The 16,470-nt window shown below is 41.4% G+C and overlaps 1 long non-coding RNA gene and 1 pseudogene across 1 annotated transcript in view; both read right to left on the bottom strand.

Moving 5' to 3' along the window:
• LOC132434607 (uncharacterized) overlaps positions 1-16,470 on the bottom strand; it is a 111,872-nt gene that overhangs the window by 26,564 nt on the left and 68,838 nt on the right. The window lies entirely within an intron of this gene.
• On the bottom strand, positions 3,484-9,551 carry LOC132434202 (hsc70-interacting protein pseudogene; annotated as a pseudogene).

The raw sequence follows: 16,470 nt of genomic DNA, 5'->3' as shown, positions 1-16,470 counted from the left end.
TGTTTCAGCTTCTATTCCTGCTCCATCCAGCTACCATTTTTAGCAAATTGTATTAGTTTCCTGCAGCTGCTGTAATAAACTACCAAAGCAACAGAAATTTATTCTCACAGTTCTGGAGGCCAGAAATCCAAAACCAGTTTCAGTGAGCTGAAACCGGATATCATCAGAGCCTCACTCCTTCTGGAAGATCTAGGAGAGAAGCTGTTCTCTACCTCTTCCAGCTTCTGGTAGCTGTCAGCATTCCTTGGCTTGTGGCCCCTTATCTCTCTGCTCTGTGTTCACATGGCCTCCTCCTCTGTGTGTCTGTGTGCAATCTCCCTCTGCCTCTGTCCTCTTACAACAATACTTGTGATGGCATTTAGGATACACCCAGATATTCCAGGAGGAGCCCCTCCTTTCAAGACCATTAACTTAATCACATCTTTTGTCATATAAGGTAATATTCACAGGTTCCAGGAATTACAGTGTGGATATATCTTTGGAATCACCATTCAGCCCACTCCAGCAATCATCATTAATGACCACAGACCTACTCTATGCTGAGAGTTATGATTACACAGAGCTACAGTTATGAGAGTTATGATTACACAGAGCTACAGGGGAGTGCTGTCCCCTGCAAGCCTATAGCCTGTAAAGGGAGACAGAACTCATACGAAAAAGTCAATCACAGGGAACATAAAATGGTACAGCTGATGTGAAAACAGTTTGGTAGTTTCTTAAAAAGTTAGACATAGACTTAATCATATGATGCAGCAATTCCACTCTTATGTACATGCCCGAGAGAAATGGAAACATATGCTTATTCAAGGACTTACACATGAATGTTCATAGCAGCCTTATTCATAATAGCCCCAAAGTGTAAACAGCCCAAATGTCCATCAACTGGCAAGTGACAAACACAATGTTGTGTGTCCAAACAATAGAACACCACTCAGCAGTCAAAAGAAATGGAAAACTGATACACGCTACAACATGGATGAACTTCATGCTAACTGAAAGAAGCCAAACACAAAAGGCCAACTTTGCATGGTTCCATTTATATGAAATATCCAGAAAAGGCAAATCTATAAGAGATGGAAAGCAGACGACTGGTTGCTCTGGGCCTGGAGGGTAGGAAACAGGGGTCAACTTCCAATGGACGTGAAGGATTTTATTGGGGTAACAGAACTGTTGCAAAACTAGATTTTGGTGATGGTTGCCAAATTCAGTAAACTTACCAAAAACAAAACAAAACAAAACAAAAAAAACATTGAATTGTACAGTTAAAATGGGTAACTTTCATGGTATGCCAATTATACTTCAATAAAATTATTTGTTTCAAGTGAATATAGCACAAGGCCACATACAGTATAGGTAAAGTGAGTGATGGAAAGGTTGAGAAAAGGATATGAGTGTGGAATATGTGTGTGTGTATGTGCTGTATGTGTTACCTTGGGCTGGCAGACAAGCACAGATGAACCCAACCAGAGGTGCAACAGGAAAGATCAGGTTCAGGTCTGGCCTCATGGCCCACAGTGTCATTCTTTCCTCTGCCCATTTCTTGACCTCCTGCTTGCTCACCCTTCGCAGGCTGCCTGGAGACCCAGTGGTCTGCGGCCCAGTGGGCTTCCTGAGCCTAGTTTGACCCAAAGGCAAGTGTCAGCAAAGCATGTCACCCCTCTCCACTCCCACATACCTAGCTCTCCATCAGGCTGGCTGGGGCCTCCTCCATCAGAGAGGGGACTCTGGGAGTGAAGACCTGCTTAGCCTACAATGGTCTAGCCCAGCCTTCCAAAGCACAATGATAACACCTTTCCATGCTCCCTTAGATCCGTCCCACATTACTTCCTATGGGTTTTCTCACAGGGAGATTGACAGGAAGCTCTGGGCTGGTTGTTTACCTCTGATATACTATTAATATTGTTGAAAACATTTCTTAAAATGATGGCTTTCCATGTATTTAGGGATCAATCAGGCCCCCTAACCTAATCTTGGATTAACCATCACACACCAGGGGTACACATACATGACAGAAAATAAATAAAAATGAATGAATTCTATTTCTGAGAGTTTGAAACCTTCCAACTTAATAGGAAACAGAGTGGAAATGGGAATGATATCCTCTTGTTCTTTCAAACATCTCTGTGTCTTAGGGTCTTATAGAAAGCAGATTCAAAATAGATGCTTATTGGATTGATTAGTTCAAAAGAAACAATAACAACATTCCCTTTTTCTAAAATTCCAGACTCGATTTTGGAACCAGCAACTCCCCTTTGGAAATCCAACAGAAAAAAAAGTAATTCATTGAAAAAATAATAATAGGTTCCTTCAGGAGACAACTCCTCTGAGAGGAGGCATGTATCTTGCTCCAGCTGGTACTTTCACATGTATGTGATTTCTTAAATCATTCAAGACATAATGACAAAGATGCCATTGACCTTTTCCTTTCTGCTAAGGTCACAAGAAAATGGCCTTGGAGATAAACTCTAGAAATTTTTCTCTCATACGACTATTAGTGTTCTTTTTTTTAATCTCTGAAAGACCTAGGACAGACTTTAGAACTTAGATACCTTCTGTCAAATTGCAGTCTAACAAGATTACAGGTTAGTCTTGGGTCTCAAGTCACATGTTATAAAGATGTGAAGGTCATCATTTGGAAGAAATACAGTTTGTAATATGTACTCTGATAGTAATCTCCCTGGGGCCCCCAAATATGATGGTAACTACTTCATAGGGTTGGTGAGTGGATGATGCAATGTGCAGGGATTGGCACGCAATGTAGTACCCAGTCAATGACTGTGGTAACAGTGGTTATCACCCTTTAAATATAAATAAAAAGAAGAGGAAAGGTAAATCGCCAATAATCATTTGAAAGGTAAATGCAGATTTAAACCAAAATTAGATACCACTTTTCAGCCACTCCAGCATAGTACTAAGAGTTAGAAAAATTGTGAAGCAATGGGAAAGCCCACCCACTGCTAGTAGGAATATAAATTAATACAACCAAATTGGAAAGGAGTTCTACATTATCTTGAAAAGTTGAACATACACATCCTCCATGACCCAGAAATGCCACTCCTAGGTACATACCCTACAGACAGTTTGTGTATAACGCCTCAGCGCTCATGAGTAAGAATGTTTGTAGCAGTGTCATTTATCATACCAAAGAGTTAGAAACAATCCTACTGCCCACTGAGCTTAGATAAATAAACAGTGGTATATGTACACAAGAGAATAGTATATAGCAGGAAAAGCAAATGAACTGTAGTTGCTGAATTCACATTTAATTTTACTTTATTTTTTTAAATTGTTTAAAGTTTTTAATTTCTAGTAGGAAGACATTATCTGAATGAATACCCTAATGGCAAACCACTGTAAAATATTTCAGCTGCATTTGGGGCAGAGGGGCAGGGATTATCCTCAAGGCACCCCAGCTTTCTTCATGAGAAGGTCAGAGGTACACGGTTTGTATTACTGTGACATCCATTAGGTGATCTAAGTTGCTTTACCTTCAGCAGGGGCTTTATTTGTCAGAGGGCATTATGCTTGACCTCCAAATTTGGCCAATAACTTACTGATGAGATTCATAACCTTCGGGTTGCTCTGATATGTTGACATATTTGCTGGGTTCTGAGCCACATCCTGGAAGGCCACCATAACTTCTGGATCCTGCATGGCTGCAAGAACCTCTGGATCACTAAGAATTTCATGGAGCCCAGGCATTCCTGCCATTCCAGGCATGCCCCCCCCCCCATTCCAGGCATTCCTCCAGGAAAATTACCAGGATTCCACCAAGAAACCACCTGGAAAAGAGCCATACTGAGCTCCAGACTGTCGTCTGGCTTCTTCCTCCCTCTGGGCTCTCTCATGTTCTTCCCAAGCCTTCTTGACACTTTCTACTCTTTCTTTGATCTCTCTCCCTTCACGTTTTCGCTCATACTTTCTCCGACGTTCAGCAATTTTCTGGGCCCTTGGTTGAACTTCTTTCAGCATTGCACTAGCGTCTTCAACACAATCCAGCTTACAGGCAAGGGCAAGATCATGGGCAGCTTCTTCCCAATGGTCCAAAAGTCTGTGCGTTTTCCCTCGCCATTTGTATGGCTGAGCTGAATCAGGATTTACTTCAATAGCTCTGTCACAGTCTCGGATGGCAGCATTTGGCTTCTGTAATTTGAGAAAGACACTTGCTCTCTTGGCATACAGAATGGCCAAACGAGGATTTAGCTTGATGGCATCTGTGAACAAGTCATGGCTTTCTGTAGTTCACCATCATTTAAGGCATCAACGGCAGCCACTGTTTTATCATTTGCCTGATCCATCATCTCCTCAGTTATCTCTACATTTTCATTTCCCATTTCTGGAGGGGCATCAGTGTCTGGTTCATTCACACCTTCATTGTCAATTTCTAGATCACTTTCCTCACTTGATGGTTCATCTGTCTTTATGTTTTCCTCCACCTTCTTACTATCTGTTTTTTCTTCCTTGGTATTTGCTTCCAATTTAGTTTTATGAGTAGCAGGTGGTATTTTACTCCCCCATGCTCTCCACCCACTCCCTCAGGAAGCACATTTCCTCGGTGTGCAGAACACTTGGGTCCTGCTTGCACATTTTCACGAAGGCTCGAGGCTCGCTCACTTTGCGCGGGTCCACTGTCCGAGGCGGCGGGAGGCGGCGGGCGCGGCGGAGGCTGTGGCCAGATTCCAGCAATCAAACATTTTAGAAACACAATGTTGAACTGCAGTATGACTCCATTTTCAAAACAGACAAAACTAAACAATATGCCACTGGGGACACACACAAAAGCAATGGTTTCTCTGTGAAGATGTTAAGGAATGGGGCTGGGAGGCATTCACTGGGACATTAGGATTTCAAAAGAACTGACGATGTCCTATTTCTTAAACTGGGCGGTGGGTTCAAGAGTATTTTTTTTTCTCTAAATATATTCTCTTGTGTGCACAAAGTATTCCTAATAAACATGAAAATAAATCTTAATATTCACTACAAAAAATCAGTAAGGAATGTGATCAGGTGATCCCCCAAAGAAATCAATAACTAATAAGCTGATTTTTAAATCTTCAAACTTACTAGTAGTCAAATAGTTGTAAAATTTTTTAACATAAAATTTTAAAATGAGTAGTGTTCTTCAGCACTCAGGTTAACGAAGTTATTTTTAAAATAATACTTAATGCCCGTGTTAATGCAATGAGATGGACATAGTTATACTCTGCTGGAAGCGTAAATCAGCACAAGTTTTCTAAAAAGCTGTTTGATGACATATATCAGAAAGCCTTAAAAGTTGTTCCTTTGATTCAGTAATTCCATGAACAGAAAATCACAAGAGATTGATTCAAAGATTTAGACTCTATATAGCATTGTACGCAAGTAGCCAAAAATGCAAAAACATTTATACATTCATGCAACAAATATTTATTGAGCACCTACTATGTGCCAAGTAGTGTTTGGGGCACCTGCAATACATTGGTGAACAAAATTGACAAAAATCTCTACCCTCGTGGAATTTACATTACAGTGGGAGGAGTAGATAATAAATGGTAAACTTAGTAAATAAAGTATAATAGTACATGAGAAAATAATAGATGCTGTGAAAGAAAAAAAGACAAAGCAGAGCAAGATAAGAGCAATCAGGAGTGGCTGGAGGCAAGACAAAAAGGAACAGTTTGCTTCATTAAGAAGATGACGCCTGAGCACAAGATTCTAAGGAGGTGAGAAATCTGGGTAGTGGGTCTTTGGGCATTCCAGGCAGAGGGAACAGCTAGTGCAAAGGCCCAGGGGCACAGCTTGTCTGACAATTAGAAAAACAGTAGGGAGTCCAGTGGGGCTGGTGTGGCCTGGGCAGGGAGAAGAATAGGAGATGAAGCCAGAGAGGTAAGAGTTGGGGGCAACCTTGAAGGGCCTCAAAGGCCATCATAAGAATGTAAGCTTTTACTCTTAGCAAAATGGGGAGCTCTTGAAATGTTTGGAGCAGAGAGCTATGATGTGACTTATATTTTTAAAAGTTCAAACAATGTTCAAACAATAGATCAATGACTAAATAAATTACAGTAAGTCTTTGCTTGTTCAGAGTAGGAGCTCAGAAAATATTTGGAGAACAAATGTATACACTAAAATATCACACAACCATTAACGATTATAACTGCAATGAATATTCAGGGACATGGAAAAATTCTTATGCATATTAAATGAAAAAAATATGGTTAAAAAATTATGGCTCCAATTTTGAATAGATAGATAGGTATGTAGATAATTGATAGATAATGGAAAGAGAAATAGATTTTTAAAAAAAACTATAGGGAGATACCATCTAATACAAAATGGTTTTAAGTAAATGGTGAAATTACAGGCGTTCTTATAGTATTTGTTGTATCTGGGGTATTTCTGGATTTTTTTTTTTTTTTTAAGCAGAGGTCTTCCTAGAAGCCCATATGATTTAAATTTATTTATTTATGGCTGTGTTGGGTCTTTGTTTCTGTGCAAGGGCTTTCTCTAGTTGTGGCAAGCGGGGGCCACTCTTCATCACGGTGCGCGGGCCTCTCACTATCGCGGCCTCTCTTGTTGCAGAGCATAGGCTCCAGACGCGTAGGCTCAGTAATTGTAGCTCACGGGCCCAGTTGCTCCGTGGCATGTGGGATCTTCCCAGACCAGGGCTCGAACCCGTGTACCCTACATTAGCAGGCAGATTCTCAACCACTGCACCACCAGGGAAGCCCTATTTCTGGATTTTTTAAGAATAATAATGTATTACTTTCATAATCATAAAAAAAAATTTATATTTTTAAAACCTACCATAAGCATATGGTATTCTTTGTAATTTCTATGCTGAATGTCAGGAAACATATCCATCGATCAAAATTATTAGATTTTTTTCTGGGTTCCTGGGAAAATGGAAGGTATTTGATATTCATTGGCTGAATTTAACGGCAGGCAGCCTGCAGTTCATCAGTGAGGCTGTCACCAGTAGTTCAATAAATCCATTGGAATCACTACAGAAGAATTCTAATGGGATCATGGAAACAATTTGGCTGGTAGAAAACAAATGATTAAAAAGTCATTACATTATCTACACAGGCAGGAGAATTGCCTAATTTAACCACGAAAGTCACTACAAAAGACCAAAATAATTACACTGTAAATGGATACCCCAAATAAGGGAATCATTTGATTTTAATGATATCCAGAGAGAAAATTATAGGTGCAGGGTGAGTTTGCCAGAGCTGCGTAGAACAGCTCATTAGCGCCTTCACTGGATTCAATCGACTGCTCATTTGAATCTGAGGCGCCCAGTCCCCCTCATGGGAGCCCCTTCTTGTTAATTTCATTTTGGTGTCTGGGTCTGATGTCTTCAGATGCCTGAGTCTCACTGAAGGCATGCCAGAGGACAGATGAGAAGTATCTCCTTTTAAGTTCCTACCAGGCTCAGTTTGTAGCAGCATATCAGCCTCTGTGGCCAAGAACATGTTGAACCACCAGAAACATGTAGTAATTTGGTCCATGAGGCATATGGAGTGATGAACCAAAAAAGAGTCCTTAAGAGAACCAAAAGAGGGATTCCCATGAAACATTTGCAAAGCTCCCAGAAACAGGCTTTCTCTCCCTCAAGGGAAGGTTCCATGTCCACTATTTCCTGAGGAGCTGGAGGGTGCCCTGTGTTCAATAGAATCTTCAGATCCAAAGTGTCTTACCCAGCAAAGGTGGCTGCAGAATTAAATTGTTGCTCATTTATTTAATCATCTGACAGATATTCATTGAATTCCTACCAGGTATCATTTGAGGATGAATAAGTCCCTGCACTAAAAAGCGAATCACTGGGGGCTTCCCTGGTGGCACAGTGGTTGAGAGTCCACCTGCCGATGCAGGGGACGTGGGTTCATGCCCCGGTCCGGGAGGATCCCACGTGCCGCAGAGCAGCTGGGCCCGTGAGCCATGGCCGCTGAGCCTGCGCATCTGGAGCCTGTGCTCTGCAGCAGGAGAGGCCACAGCAGTGAGAGGCCCACATACCGCAAAAAAAAAAAAAAAAAAAAGTTTGAAAAAAAAAAGCGCGAATCATTCAGGGACTTCCCTGGTGGTGCAGTGGTTAACAATCCACCTGCCAATGGAGGGGACACGGGTTCGAGCCCTGGTCCAGGAAGATCCCACATGCCGCAGAGCGACTAAGCCCATGCACCACAACTACTGAGCCTGCACTCTAGAGCCCGCGAGTCACAACTACTGAGCCTGCGTGCCACAACGACTGAAGCCCGCGCACCTAGAGCCCATGCTCCACAACACGAGAAGCCATCACAGTGAGAAGCCCACGCACCTCAACGAAGAGTAGCCCCCGTTTGCTGCAACTAGAGAAAGCCTGCGTGCAGCAAGACCCAATGCAGCCAAAAATAAATAAATAAATAAACTTTTTTTAAGTGAATCGTTTAGAAAGGAAAGCAGACAATAGCAAAGATCAATAAAACTAAAAGCTGGTTCTTTGAGACGATAAACAAAACTGATAAGCCAGACTCATCAAGAAAAAAAGGGAGAAGACCCAAATCAATACAATTAAAAATGAAAAAGGAGAAGTAACAACTGACACTGCAGAAATACAAAGGATCATGAGAGATTACTACAAGCAACTCTATGCCAATAAAATGGACAACCTGCAAGAAATGGACAAATTCTTAGAAATGCACAACCTTCCGAGACTGAACTAGGAAGAAATAGAAAATATGAGCAGACCAATCACAAGCACTGAAATTGAAACTGTGATTAAAAATCTTCCAGCAAACAAAAGCCCAGGACCAGATGGCTTCACAGGTGAATTCTATCAAACATTTAGAGAAAAGCTAACACCTATCCTTCTCAAACTCTTCCAAAATATAGCAGAGAAGGAACACTCACACTCATTCTACAAGGCCACCATCATCCTACCTGGGTTTGGAATGATCTCACACATTGCACCTTACTACTCAGGAAAAAAAGAGCCTTTCGGATATATGGGTATGATATGAGCTATAATATCAATTGGGTTCTTAGGTTTTTATTGCATAGGCCCATCACATATTCACAGTAGGTATGGACATCGATACGCGAGCATACTTTACATCAGCTACTATAATTATTGCCATCCCTACAGGGGTAAAAGTATTTAGCTGATCGGCAACATTCCACGGAGGCAATATTCAATGATCACCGGCCCTGATGTGAGCCTTGGGTTTCATTTTCCTTTTCACAGTCGGCGGACTCACAGGTATTGTCCTAGCTAATTCATCATTAGACACTGTACTTCATGATGCCTACTATGTAGTCGCACACTTTCACTATGTGCTCTCAATGGGAGCTGTTTTTGCTATCATAGGAGGATTTGTACACTGATTTCCCCTATTCTCAGGGTATACACTCAACTTGACATGAGCAAAAATTCACTTTGTGATCATATTCGTGGATGTCAACATAACCTTCTTCCCACAACATTTCCTAGGCTAATCTGGCATGCCTCGATGAAACTCTGACTATCCAGACACCTGTACAACATGGAATACCATCTCGTCAACAGGCTCATTCATCTCATTAACAGCGGTCATACTGAGTCTTCATTATCGGAGAAGCATTCACATCCAAACGAGAAGTATTAGCAGTAGAGCTTACTATCACAAATTTAGAATGACTAAATGGATGTCCTCCACCATATCATACATTCGAAGAACCAACCTACATTAATCTAAAATAGTCAAGAAAGGAAGGAATCAAACCCTCTCTTATCGGTTTCAAGCCAACATCATAGCCACTATGTCTTTCTTCATGAACTAGGTATTAGTAAAATTTTATATAACTTTGTCGAAGTTAAGTCACAAGTGAAAATACTGTATATCTCTATGGCATACCCCTTCCAACTAGGTTTTCAAGATGCAACATCACCCATCATAGAAGAACTGCTACATTTTCACGACCACACACGAATAATTGTTTTCCTAATTAGCTCCTTAGTCCTCTATATCATTACACTAATACTTACAACTAAGCTAACACGTACTAGCACAACAGATGCCCAAGAGGTGGAGACTATTTGGACTATCCTGCCGGCCATTATCTTAATCTTAATCGCCCTGCCATCATTACGAACTCTTTATATGGTAGATGAAATCAACAGCCCATCTCTTACTGTAAAAACTATAGGCCATGAATGATACTGAAGCTATGAATACACTGACTACAAAGACCTAAACTTTGATTCCTATATAATCCCAACACCAGACCTAAAACCAGGAGAACTACGACTACTAGGAGTAGATACCGAGTAATTTTACCTATAGAGATAACAATCCGAGTACTAATTTCCTCCGAAGACATACTACACTCATGAGCCATACCCTCCTTGGGCCTAAAGACAGACGCCATCCCAGGGCACCTACACCAAACAACCCTAATATCAACATGACCAGGCTTGTTCTACGGACAGTGTTCAGAGATCTGTGGGTCAAACCACAGCTTCATGCCAATTGTTCTTGAACTAGTGCCCCTAAAATACTTCAAGAAATGCTCAGCGTCTATACTATAAACTCATTAAGAAGCTAGATTAGCGTTAACCTTTTAAGTTAAAAATTGAGAGCCAAAGTACTCCTTGATGACATGCCACAACTAGATATATCAACATTTGTTACTATTTCATCTATATTTCTAACACTATTTATTATATTTCAACTAAAAATCTCAAAGCACATCTACTACCCCAACCCAAAATCAACACTCACTAAAATACAAAAACAACATGCCCCTTGAGAAACGGTATGAACGAAACTCTATTTGCCCCTTTCGTAACCCCAGTAATAGGCATCCCTGTAGTCATCCTGATTGTTATATTCCCAAGTATTCTATCCCCAACATCAAAACGACTAATTAATAATCGCATAATCTCCCTTCAACAGTGATTAAGTCAACTCACATCAAAGCAAATAATAGGTATTCATAATCATAAAGGACAAACCTGATCGCTAATACTAATATCACTCATTCTAGTTATCGGCTCAACCAATCTCCTCGGACTATTACCCCACTCATTTATACCCACCACACAGCTCCCAGTAAATATAGGAATAGCCATCCCTCTATGAGCCAGTGCCGTCATTACGGACCTCCGTAATAAAACAAAAGCATCCCCAGCCCACTTCTTACCACAAGGCTCACCCACTTTCCTCATCCCTATGCTAGTAATTATCGAAACTATTAGCCTATTCAGCCAGCCAGTAGCACTGGCAGTACGACTAACAGCCAGTATTACGGCAGGCCACTTACTAATACACCTAATCGGGGAGACGACCCTCGTGCTAGTAAGCACCAGCACATTCACAGCTCTTATTACCTTTACTATTCTCACCCTACTCACCATCCTTGAATTTGCTGTCGCTATAATTCAAGCCCATGTATTTACCCTCTTAGTAAGCTTATACCTGCACGACAACACATAATGACCCACCAAACCCACACGTATCACATAGTAAACCCCAGTCCCTGACCCTTCACAGGAGCTCTTTCAGCACTTCTCGTAACATGAGGCCTAATCATGTGACTCCACTTCAACTCAATAGTTCTTCTAATACTGGGCGTACTAACTAATATTCTAACAGTATATCAATGATGACAAGACGTCATTCGAGAAAGCACTTTCCAAGGCCACCACACACCAACCGTCCAAAAGGGACTTCGATACGGAGTAATCTTATTTATCGTCTCAGAAGTCCTACTTTTTACCAGCTTTTTTTGAGCCTTCTACCACTCAAGCCTCGCCCCCCACTCCTGAACTAGGTGGATGCTGGCCACCAACAGGCACTCACCCCTTAAACCCCCTAGAAGTACCACTCCTGAACACTTCTGTGCTATTAGCCTCTGGCGTATCCATTACCTGAGCCCATCATAGCCTTATAGAAGGAAATCACAAGCACATACTCCAGGCCCTTTTTATTATAATTGCCCTCGGTGTTTATTTTACACTCCTAGAAACGTCAGAGTATTATGAAGCCCCCTTTACAATCTCAGATGGAGTCTATAGATCAACTTTGTTCGAAGCACAGGATTCCACGGACTGCAGGTAATTATTGGATCTACTTTTCTTATTGTTTGTTTCCTATGCCAACTAAAATGCCACTTCACATCCACCCACCACTTCGGCTTCGAAGCTGCTGCTTGATGCTGACATTCTGTAGATGTTGTATGACTATTTCTTTACGTATCTACCTATTGATGAGGCTCAGAGTCCTTTTAGTATTAATTAGTACAACTGACTTCCAATCTGCTAGTTTCAGTACACCCCGAAAAAGAACAATAAACCTAATACTGACCTTATTAACAGACACAATACTAGCCTCATTACTCCTACTTATCGCCTTCTGACTTCCTCAACTAAACCCTACGCAGAAAAGACAAGTCCCTACGAATGCGGATTTGACCCTATAGGATCCGCCTGCTTACCCTTTCCATAAAATTTTTCCTAGTAGCAATCACTTTCCTTCTTTTTGACCTAGAAATTGCCCTCCTACTACCCCTCCCCAGAGCAACCCAAGCCACCTAAAAACAATACTTATCATAGCCTTATTTTTAATTTCATTAATAGCAATTAGCCTGGCCTACGAATGAACTCAAAAGGGGTTGGAATGAGCTGAATATGGTATTTAGTTTAAAATAAAACAGTGATTTCGACTCCTTAGATTACGGCTAAACTCATAACTACCAAGTGTCCCTAGTACATCTAAACATTATTATAGCTTTCACTATATCCCTTGTAGGGTTACTAATATACCGGTCCCACCTAATATCCTCACTACTTTGCCTGGAGGGCATGATACTATCACCATTTATCCTAGCAGCCCTGACAATCTTAAACTCACATTCCACCTTAGCCAGCATAATACCAATCATCCTACTGGTACTGGCGGCCTGCAAAGCAGCCCTCGGATTAGCCCTATTAGTAAGAGTATCAAACACATGTGGGACCGATTAGGTACAAAACCTCAACCTTCTCCAATGCTAAAATTTATTATCCCCACAATCATATTAATACCTCTAAACTGGCTATCAAAAAGCAACATAATCTGAATTACCTCCACAACCCACAGCCTATTAACTAGCCTTACAAGCCTACTTCTTCTTAACCAATTCAATGACAACAGCCTCAACTACTCATTAATATTCTTCTCTGACTCCCTCTCTGCACCATTACTAATCCTAATATGACTCCTCCCACTAATATTAATAGCCAGCCAATCCCACTTACTCAAAGAATCACTCATCTGGAAAAAACTGTACATCACAATACTAATCATGTTACAGACACTTCTAATCAGAATTCACTGCCACAGAGCTAATCCTATTTTACATTATATTTGAAGCCACGCTAGTCCCTACCCTTATTATCATTATCCGCTGGGATAACCAAACAGAACGACTGAAGGCAGGGGTTTACTTTCTATTCTACACATTAATTGGGTCCCTCCCATTGCTAGTGGCATTAACATACGTACAAAACATCATAGGCTCCCTAAATGTCCTAGTACTTCAATATTGGACCCAACCACTATCCAACTCCTGATCCAACATCTTGATATGATTGGCCTGCATAATAACCTTTATAGTAAAAATGCCTCTCTACGGCCTCCACCTTTGACTACCCAAAGCACATGTAGAAGCCCCCATCGCAGGCTCCATAGTCCTTGCAGCCGTACTACTAAAGCTCAGGGGCTATGGCATGCTACGAGTCACGTCAATACTCAATCCCCTAACAGAATACATAGCATACCCTTTCCTTATGCTTTCCTTATGGGGAATAATCATAACTAGCTCTATTTGTCCACGTCAAACAGACCTAAAATCCCTCACTGCCTACTCCTCAGTCAGCCATATAGCACTCGTTATTGCAGCTATCCTCATTCAAACCCCCTGAAGTTACAAAGGGGCTACCGCCCTAATAATTGCTCACGGCCTCACGTCGTCTATATTATTTTGCCTAGCAAACTCAAATTACGAGCGAACCCACAGCCGAACTATAATCTTAGCCCGAGGCCTGCAAATTCTCCTCCCACTAATAACCACTTGATGACTATTAGCAAGCCTAACAAACCTGGCCTACCCCCAACTATTAATCTAATCGGAGAACTGTTCGTAGTTATATCAACTTTCTCATGGTCAAATCTCATTATTATCCTAATAGGAACCAATATTGTAATTACAGTCCTATACTCCATGTATATACTAATCACAACACAATGCGGCCAAACGTACACACCATATTGATAATATTATACCTTCCTTCACACGAGAACACGCTCTTACAGCTCTCCATATCCTCACTTCTACTCCTGTCACTAAACCCTAAAATCATCTTGGGCCCCCTATACTGTAAATATAGTTTATAAAAAAACACTAGATTGTGGATCTAGCAACAGAAGACTAAGACTTCTTATTTACCGAGAAAGCATTGCAGGAACTGCTAATTCATGCCCCCATACCTAATAGTATGGCTTTTTCAAACTTTTAAAGGATGGTAGCTATCCATTGGTCTTAAGAACCAAAAAACTGGTGCAACTCCAAATAAAAGTAATTAACCTATTCCCTTCTTTTGCCTAATCACACTACTAGTACTAATTATTCCAATCATGATAACTAGCACAAACTTCTACAAAAATGATAAATATCTATCATATGTAAAAAATACCATCTTATGTGCTTTCATTACCAGTCTAATCCCAACAATAATATTCCTTCACACAGGCCAAGAAATACTCATTTCAAACTGACACTGAATTACTGTCCAAACACTTAAGTTGACACTTAGCTTCAAAATAGGTTATTTCTCAATTATATCCATACCAGTGGCATTGTTTATCACATGATCTATCATAGAATTCTCAATATGATATATACATTCAGGTCCTTACATCAACCAGTTCTTCAAGTATCTACTCTTCTTCATCACCATACTAATCCTTGTTACAGCCAACAACCTCTTCCAACTTTTTATTGGATGAGAAGGGGTAGGAATCATATCCTTCCTGCTCATCGGATGATGACATGGACGAACAGACGCAAACGCAGCTGCTCTTCAAGCAATCTTATATAACCGCATAGGAGATACCGAATTCATTATATCAATGGCATGATTTTTATCCAACATAAATGCATGAGACCTACAACAAATTTTCATACTCGACCTGAGCCCTTTAAACCTCCCCCTCACAGGACTCCTACTAGCCGCAGCCGGAAAATCAGCCCAATTTGGACTTCACCCCTGACTCCCCTCAGCAATGGAAGGTCCGACCCCAGTCTTGGCCCTACTCCACTCAAGCACAATAGTTGTAGCGGGAATTTTCCTATTTATCCGATTTTACCCTTTAACAGAAAACAACAAACTCATTCAAACAATAACGTTTTGCCTAGGAGCCCTTACCACCCTATTCACAGCTATATGTGCTCTCACTCAAAATGACATTAAAAAAATTATTGCCTTCTCTACCTCAAGCCAATTAGGTCTAATGGTAGTAACAATCGGTATTAACCAACCTCATCTAGCATTTTTACATATTTGCACACGTGCTTTCTTTAAAGCCATACTATTAATGTGCTCTGGATCCATTATTCACAACCTAAACAACGAGCAGGACATTCGAACAATGGGAGGCTTATTCAAGACCTTACCCATCACTGCAACAGCCGTTATCATTGGATGTCTAGCGCTAACGGGAATACCTTTTCTCACCGGTTTTTACTCTAAAGACCTAATTATCGAAACCGCCACCACGTCTTCTACCAACGCCTGAGCCCTGTTAATAACTAACCGCTACCTCCCTCACAGCCATCTGTAGCACTCGCAATATCTTCTTCACACTACTGGGACAGCCCCGCTTCTCTCCTTCAGCTCCTATCAATGAAAACAACTCCCTCTTAGTTAACTCCAAACGCCTGTTAATCGGAAGTATTTTTGCTGGCTTCGTCATCTCCAACAACATCCCTCCAACAACCATCCCCCTAATAACTATACCTTTGCACTTAAAACTAACTGCCCTTGGGCTTCCCTGGTGGTGCAGTGGTTGGGGGTCCGCCTGCCGATGCAGGGGAGGCGGGTTTGTGGCCCAGTCCGGGAGGATCCCGCATGCTGCAGAGAGGCTGGGCCCGTGGGCCGTGGGCTCTGGGCTTAACGCGTCCGGAGTCTGTGCTCCGCAACGGGAGAGGCCGCGGCAGTGAGAGGCCTGCGTACCGCAAAAAAAAAAAAAAAAAAAAAAACACCTCACTGCCCTTATTGTAACAGCTATGGGCTTCGTACTAGCATTCAAAATCAATTTTAACACACAAAACTTAAAATATATTCACCCCTCAAACTCCTCTAAATTCTCCACTCTCCTAGGATATTTCCCCACCATCATACACCGCCTACCTCCCCATCTAAACCTATTAATAAGCCAAAGCTTAGCAACCTCCTTACTAGACTTGAGCTGACTAGAAACTGTCCTACCAAAG

This window comes from Delphinus delphis, chromosome 11 (genome assembly GCF_949987515.2).
Source record: "Delphinus delphis chromosome 11, mDelDel1.2, whole genome shotgun sequence".
Lineage (NCBI taxonomy): Eukaryota > Metazoa > Chordata > Mammalia > Artiodactyla > Delphinidae > Delphinus > Delphinus delphis.
The sequence above is the reverse complement of the archived record's forward strand: the minus strand, read 5'-3'. Positions and strand labels throughout refer to the sequence as shown.